The following is an 8,966-nucleotide window of genomic DNA, read 5'->3' on the forward strand; positions in this document are numbered from 1 at the left end:
GGAAATACACTGATTTAAGCAATTGGAGACAAGAGAGCAATACTTTGGTCCCAGTGAAGTTGATGGCAAAGTTCCAGCAGCTTTCATTGAAGTCTTTAGGTAAAATCCTGATATAGTTTGTAGACTGTTCTTCATTAGATAACCACATTTATCTGTATCTTCCTATCAGAACATTGAAGTCATGGGTGATTTAATATATATTTATCCTTAAAATTTCTAGGGAGTCAATGCTGAATAATTCCATTCTTTCAGTGTATTTTAGGAACACAGTCATTACCACTGATTCCAGTTAAGTACTTACATTATTGGGCATTAATGAGACATGCAGCTACAGTTTCCCATATTATTCCTGTAAATGAGGAACTGAGATGTAGAATGGCCAAGAACTGTGTTTATTTTTTAAGATAATGCTTAATTGCATTCAACTTCATATTCTGTGTGTATAAGCCTGGATCAAATTTCCAGTGCATTCATGATCCAAGAAGAATGGTGGTTCTGTGACTATAGTGCTTTTTGTATTTTAGAAAGCAAGTTCAAGGCTCTTCTTGGCCACATGTTTCTTATGGGACCTGGAGATTTAGAACCTAATGAGAATTTAGGCCAAACTTTCACTGGAAAAATCTGTCAGTCATTAGCATAGGGGAAGTTTGGGTGAAATGGGGAATTAGACCTTTTCTGTGCAGACCAGTTTCAAATACCATGATTATAACATTAAAAGTATTTGCTGAATGAAAAGTCATTATCTTGCAGGACTTCTCGGGTATTGCCTAGAAAGCAGAAACAGATTCTTACAGCAGCTATTGCAGTAGTGTTATTTTTGCTTTGTTGTGTTTTATACTCGATTTCCTGGCTTAGTCTGCTGAAAAATGTCTCGCTGTCGCAGGAGGTTTTGGTCTGTAATATCCTTCCTTTGTGATTGCTCCTCTCAATTTATAAATCCTTAGGTCTTGTGATGAGGGTGGGCGGTCTGAACTACAATAATAACCATTGCTCCAGGCAAAAAGAACTATTGTGTTGTGGAGGAGAACCTTTGCTCAAGTCAAGAACAGGACTTTTACACTAGCAAAGTAGATTTCTTCTTTCTTTAAAGCTCTCTTGTTTCTTCCCTCAGAAGCTGGATCCCTGAATTGTTCGGATCTGCTCAGTCTTACATGTGAAGACCTAGAAGATGCAAACTTGAAATGTTCTCAGCTTCTGTTCTGACGTGGTCTTCTGTGAAACACTGCTTTGTGTAATCTGATCTGGCATCTCAGCTGTCACAATATAGCTTGTCAGATAAAAACCTTGAATTTCTGGTTTTTGAGAAGTTCTACCTTCCTTTTCTTAACAGAAATTAGACTTCCCAAGGCAAATTTACACAGCAACTTCCTGAAAACCAAGATACTGCTGCAAGCTGACCTTCTGGCTGGAACAGAGGACTGGAAGGTGTTGCCTTGGATATTGCATCAACTTTTGGTGGAGAAAGGTATGCTAACTACATAACTGCCCAGAAAGGTCCACAGATGCTTCACAAAACCTTCCCTCTATGCCAGAAAACTTTTGCCCATCTCTTCTAACTGAAGAAGTACAGTGAAGACCTAAACATGTAATCTAAATATGCCAGAGGAAGAAAGCAGAAGCCATAAAGCATACGCTTAGTTCCTGCATGAGTATTTGGTAAATTCCTCATCTGGGCTGTGCACAATACAATACGAAAACATACCAGAAAGTCCAATAATTGTCTAATTCAAGAACCCTTGAGCCCCTGTCCCCTGCCAACCTAACTAGAGCAATCAGCATTGCACTGAGGATGTCCATGGGAGGTAAAGAGCAGATCAAATGCTGGGAAGTGCATGACTCCACATTGATCTCTGTCTTTTTCCAACAAGGACCAAATCCAATGCCTTAGAGGAAACTGAAAAGCAAAACAAACATCCAAGCTGGATCACAACCGAAGGATGGAAAACAGCCTGACAAGGAGGCTAGCAGAAACCCTGAGACCGGAGTTTGATGCAAACACACAGTTTGTCCAAACACAGTTTCTTTTGAAAGTATAGGTACATCAAGTCACTAATGACTTCCACAGCAACCTTACTTTCCTTCCCCCATTGACAAAGCTATATTATATTAATAAAAATTGTTCATCATTGACGTTTGCTTGAATTCACACTCTTGAAACATTAATGTACTGAAGGTATCCATTTCATTTCACCTGTTTACTCATACCACTACAAAGCGTATACAGGACAGAGCCATCTGGATTTGCTGGCAAATGGGTATAAATAACTGTACAGTATGTGAACATGACAGACAAGGGCAGAAAATAAAAAAAATCTAGAGAGAGTCATACACAATATCTTGTTTAAGGATGATTTTACTTCATAGTCCTTTTTCCTTTTTGCATTTACTGGTGTTAACAAGGAAACTATTTATCAGGGATAGGGCTGAAGGACATTCTCTAATTTGCGTAGGAAATTCTCAACAAGCAACAAGAACAGGCTGAGGCCAAGTTTCAGAAAAACATAAGAGGCCTTGACTCCTACAGGGTATATCAGCTCAGAATTTTTTTCATTCCTGCTAGAATTACTGAGAGAAGGGATACTTTGGGTGACTGCCTTTTTGAGAATGTCAATCATGACCAGAATTGGAAGCAGCTGTTTGATGTGTCAAATATAAATAACCTAGATGCAAGCCTAGCAAGGAAGGTGTTGGACCTGGCATAGTGAGGCCAAATAAAGTTCAGATGATGCAAGAAACAGCTAAGAAAGAGACACACTGGACTTTATTCCAAGGAAAGAAATTAATGGTTGTTGTAAGCAAATTAATTAAATTAGCAGTGCCCTAATTGTTCTGCTTGCATACATTTGCTTTTATATGAACACAAAGTACATTAACACATCTGTTTCCTATAAACGCTTTCATTTTATGTGTTTTTTAAGGGGTTTTCTGACTCCAAATGTAAGGCTGGATCCATCACTAACTGCTTCTCTCTAGTCAGTGTTTTACAAGTGCTAGAAAATCAAGGAAGTACCTAATACTTTCTGTTTACTTTTGAATAGTATAAGCCATTTTGTCCTATAATAATTATAAAAGGACTGATTTTCTCCTGGATTCTGATTTATACCAGAGTATTTCCATAAATAAATACATTTCCCAGAATATGTACACCAGAGAAGACATTCTTTTTCATAAGTACATTGCAGTATGACCCTACACATTTGTCAAGCTATTTCTTTTCCTCGTTGTCTAAGACAACTCTTTTTTAGCCTGTGCTCAGAGAAACTAGGAATTTAGCTTTGTGGATGGGTAACTTTTAGCCTGTACTATGTTTCCTTGGCTGCTTAAGATATTAATATATTTAGAAACCTTTCTTCTGTTAGAACCTCCTGTCATGGTACCAAAGAAGCTGTGGCAGAAGTGGATACCAGCTTTCCTATGGTGTCACTAGAGCAGAGACTGAAGGACCTGGGCTGAGCTGAAATGGGGCTTCTGAGCCCATGGACAGCAGTGGGGTCCCACTTGAGAACCCTGACACCTCTGGCAGATTTTTGTGGGTAATACTTTTGACCTGAGAGATGAAACTTAATTTTATCTTCAGTAAGTCATAAATAGTCACAGAAGCCATCTAACATGCTATTAGATTTTGGTTCAGTACAAATGAAGGAGCCTTGGGCCATTCCCTGTTTGCTACACAGGATGAAACTGTCTGGCAAAGAAAAGTCAAACCCATTTGCTCATTTAGCAAATTGCTAATGCCACTCCAGGGCACATAACTGCCTTATTAAAAAACAGTTTTACAAGACAAAGTCCTGATTAGTAAAACTACTTCTTAAGAAGAAAGTTGCTCCCACATATTGCAGAGGTAGCTATATTTGATAAAATTCACACCAAGTTAGATACCTCATGTCAGCAGTTAACCAAATGGATTTTTTTCCAGTCCCTTCTTGCCTCCTTTCAGCTGTACGTCCTCGGAGGTCACAGTCCTCAGATACTCCCCAGAGGTGATTACATTATACTATAAGATAGTGTCATGTACTTTTGAAAGATCAGTGGACCTGGGCCTCTCCTTGCTTCTTGCCAGACTCTTCCATATATACTAAGTCAGCTCAGTTGCACCTAATGAAAGCAAGTCAGGCCCAGACCCAGTCCAGAGCCAGAACTAACCGTAGTGGAAACCATGTGCTGAGCAATTACGGTTATCTGTTGCAATCTTGACTGAGGTTAGACAGATCAGCTGCGAGTCCTGGGAGGAGACACCCAGGAATGGGTCCATCACTGGGGCCATAATAATGCCAACGACTGTGCCAAACACATATCTCAGGGACCTAGATCAAAGAAGGACCATGGCTAGCCCTTAAAGATACACCCTCAGGAAAGTCATGGGGAATAACAGCTGCCCTCAGCGTGCGAGTGTATTAGCTCTACTGTCAGTTGTGTTCTTGGTCAGGAGGCAGATTCAGGCTTTGGATACAAGGTATACATGAGCAAGTATCAGGGAGGAGCCTTTGTTCAAGACAGTTCCAGTCTTCCAAGTAGGGGAGTAAGGTCAGAGCAATGGGTGACCTGAGAGACAATAGGTGACTGGGGAGCTAGAGTGGAGGGGAAGCAGGAAAAAAGTCCAGGAACAGGTCTAGTTGGAAGGCACAGGACTGAGAATCTCACATGAACAGCACTGCTGCACATTAGGAATCCTGCCTTATGAACTGTTTTGTCAGCTGTGAGGGTTTTGCTTTTTTTTTTCTCTGGGCACGCTTACAGCTCCCAGGTGCTTTGCCAAAAGGGCAGTCTGGCTCCATGGACTGCGCCTTTTGCCATACACTGGCTAGTTGTGCTTGTCACGGTCTGTCTGACACCAAGTTTCCACCTGGTGCACAGAAGCTCCCCACATCCAACAAATTTACACTGCCAGGACATTGTCCCCCCATCCTCCTCCTCCCAGGTTCATGTTGCCTGAATCCTATGGCAGAATTTTAAAAGCAAATGAGACACAGTCATAGAAAGGCAGTAAGGTTAGGTTAGGCCAGGCTCAATCCCTCCACCTGGCCCAACAAATGATAAATAGTCATGTGTCAGATTTCAGCAAATGGCTTGGGGGTTATAAATCTGAACTACAGTTTTAAGTAATAGAGTAACTTTGTGAGAAGTATTTCCCAGGATAGCAGATATCTCTACTGACCTTTCATAGTGTCTATAAACACAGCTTCACCAGGGAATATTTAAATTGGCTTCCCCCCTCATCCTGGGAGAAGAGGTACTTTTCTAAGTCTGAAATGACACAGATCAGTGTCACAGGAACATAGGAACAACTGTACTGGATCACATCAGACTCCATCTTGCCCACATCCTGTTACCCAAGAGTGAGTGCCCAGGGAGGAGTACTGGGCATAGAAGGCTGTTGGGTTGATGAGCATAATTTCCCCTTTGGACATGTAAACTGACTACTCCCAATCGCCTTCTTGTCCTTCATTTGTTTCAAAATGGTTTAAAGGATTATTTGCTCCATCACCTTCCCAGGGATTCTTGAAGATAGAAGTGACATTTGCTTTCTTCCAGTCCATAGGAACCTCTCCTGATCACCATGACCTTTCAAAGATTATCAAGAATGCCCTTGCAATAACACTGGCACTTGTGGTTGCAAGCTGTCAGGCCCAATGGACTTCTATATGTCCATTTCGTTTAAATATTCCCTAACCTGATCCTCCTCCATCCAGGGTAAGTCTTCCTTGCTCTGGACTCTCCCACTGGTCTTGGGAACCTGGAATGCCTGAAGGCCAGTCTTACCAGTAAAGACTGTGGTGAAGGAGGTGTCAAATACCTCAGCCCTTTCCACAACCTTTCCATGGGGTCCCCTGCCCCCTTCAGCAGTGAGCACACATATTCCCTACTGTGCTCCCTATTGCTGCTGATGTACTTGCACAAGCCCGTCTTGTTGCCCTTCACATCTCTCACCATCACCTCACATTCAGTTCAATGGGATTTGGCTTTCCTAATCCTGTCCCTGCATGCTTTGAAAGTGTTTTTATATTCCTCTTAGTCACTGGACCCAGTTTCTACCTCCTGTATGCTTCCTGTCTGAGTTTAGTCAGGCACGTCTCCTGCCACCTTTGCTTGATTTCCTTCTCATTGGGATGGACCTTTCTTGAGCTTGGAGGAGGTGATCCTTGAAAATAAACTCTCTCTCCTGGATCCCTTGTCTCTTCAAAACTGTATCTCATGGAATTCTTCCAAGCAGATCCCTGAGAGGTAGAGTCTTGCTTTTGCCTGGCTCCCACCTCTCAAGATCTGGAATTCCACCATCTCATGGTCACTGCACTACAACCAAGGCTGCCACCAATCTTCAAATCCGCAACTGGTCGTGATCCATGTGGACTAAAAATCCATTATATGTTATTGCATAGAAAATGCTCTAGGTTACTCATTAGCTGCCTACAGATATGGTGCATACTTAAAAAGAAAAATGTGCACCAAGAATAAAGTTTAAGAAACTCATGCTCACTGCCACTATGTTTAGACAACCAAAAGAAACAAACATCTGAAAACATTTACATGAGGCTCCTTAGATATCTGTTTAAAGGCAGTATCAGAATCAAAAGAAAAGATTTTAAACGGTTGGAGTCCCAAACAGCTATCATTACCATCTATTTTATGATGTAATAACTGGATGGCTTATTTGTTTTCTAATATTTATTCTCTTTATAGGAAACAATTCCAGCCATTATTTTCTGTTTCTGAATGATACTGTAGGATGTTAGCCCTGTCTCTCAGGGCTACCACCTATTCCTTTTCAACAAAGCACTCTGCTGCAGTACAGAAAAAATTCTGGGGATATATTATCTTTTCTTCCACCTTAATTTCTAGTAAATTTTATCTGGTGGGTTGGAAAAATTGTGAGAATAGACTTACTCATAATATTTCTATTTTCTTTCCTGGCAGATAGACATATCTGCCGTTCATGCTTCATGTATTTATGTTTAATCACCAAGTATTTTCTAAATTCAGGAAAGCTTCACATCACTTGTTATTTTATCCAAACTGCTCTCACTAGAAAAATGCAGATGGAGACAGCGACTTAACAAGCTGACTGTAAATGTTGACCTTCTGCATCCATGGGGTTACAAGAGCTTTCACTGCATTTGGCTTATGAAATTACTTTTGAATGTAAGCAACAAATATGCTAAATGTTAAGTAGGATTCTATAGTGAGTCCTATATCCTGTGGCAGTGTTGGGAAAATCCTAACCACACTAAGGATGTGCACATTGAGTAACGCCATTTCTCATACTGGAAGTATCAATGCTGATAGCTGTGCCTGGACTGGTACAGTGAAGGGAGTTTTCCCTAGCATCACCAGGGCAGAAAACCAAGCTAACAGGAAGAACAAAGGGAAAGGGAAAGATTCCTCAGACTACAGCATTAACCTGAACTTCTAGGCTCTCTTGACTCTAGCAGAGACTTGAACTGTGGGCATGAACTTGGGCAAATCATTTAATCTCTACATAGCTGAGACTAACATCTCTAGAATAAGAAAGATAACATTGTACTTCTATCAACTTTTGTCTGTTCTGTCAAATTAGATGAAAAAATTTGCAGGTAAATTGTTTGGAGAGCAGTGTTTAGCCTAAGAGCATCAGCTGGGGTTTCTAAGGAGTACTGAGTACTGTTACATGGAACTGCAGTGCTTTACTAGACTATACACAACATGGTACTGTAAATATGTATGTTCAACAGACAGGTTTCAATGATAGATGTCTTAAAATGATATTTTCTATACACTCCCATGAAAAACTGTATCATTTGAAGAAAAAATCTAGGCTTTGCTCTCAGTTTGAACTATAATCAATCATAAGGCAATATGATTATATAACTTGGAAAAGAGGGCAAGATGGGACAGTGATGGCTTCAGAAAATCTAATATTCAGGGATTACAAGCAAGGCATCTAATTTATATGTTTGACTGTTATTGTTTGTCTTTTTGGAACTGTGCTGGGGAGCAAAGACTGTCTCATCCTATGTCTGGAGAGCAGTTAGAATAACCTGGCTGTCACCACAGTTCAAGAAATAATACAACACATGTCCAGCAACAGAGGGATATTCACTGTGCCATGACATGTTAGCAGAGATGCCAGGCAGAGGTCAAATTTGTGCAGAATCAGTTAAGTGTGAACAGGTGTGACCAGACCACCATGAAATAACTCTCTGGTTAAGTCGTTCTAAATGAGGCATGAGACAGTCTACCCTAGTGGTATTTGTAACCTTAAACCATCCTGTAGTCACAGTATCCGACACTTCCTAAAGCAGGCAAGCGAGAGAAAGGGACATCCTTAATTACTGCTGCATCATGAAAAATATTTATCCTGTTAATATTGTGGATTGCTCCCTGATGTGGGAGTAATCAAAGAATATTTTCCTTTCCTACTGTTATTGAATGAAAGCAGAAAAACTGTAAGTAGTTCACATGTGGGGTGGTACCCTTTCACCAGATCATTTCTTCAGGGAGCGTCGTATAGCAAGAGGATTACTTTGCATTTCATGCAACAAAAAAAATGGCTCTGAGAGCCAAACACGTAGCTGTCTCACAATCTGCAGGAGGCTGTGCTGTTCCTCACTAAGTCTCAGTGACTTCACACCAACTTAAGAACTCTCTAGGCTTTTCCACCTAACTTAGGAATTAATTCATTCAGACTGTCGGCATTGAGCAATGGAGACACAGTGCACACGGAGGCTAAGATCCTTCAGAGAAACAGCATCAAGACATAGCTAAAGCATGCCTAGCTCCCCTCTGCCCATATGTTCAGTTCCTTCTACTGAAAACTGAGCATGAGGAAAATGAATGGCTGCTTGGGTCTTGCTGTGATCTCAGATAGGATGTTGCCAGGTCATACCTCATAGTCAGAAGTCCAAAGGACACTGATTTATGCATAGTCCTAGAGCTTTCCCCTGCTGGAATTGTGGGCTTTGCCTCTTCACCATGCACCTTGTGAAGTGTCA

Source organism: Balearica regulorum, chromosome 3 (assembly GCF_011004875.1).
Source record: "Balearica regulorum gibbericeps isolate bBalReg1 chromosome 3, bBalReg1.pri, whole genome shotgun sequence".
NCBI lineage: Eukaryota > Metazoa > Chordata > Aves > Gruiformes > Gruidae > Balearica > Balearica regulorum.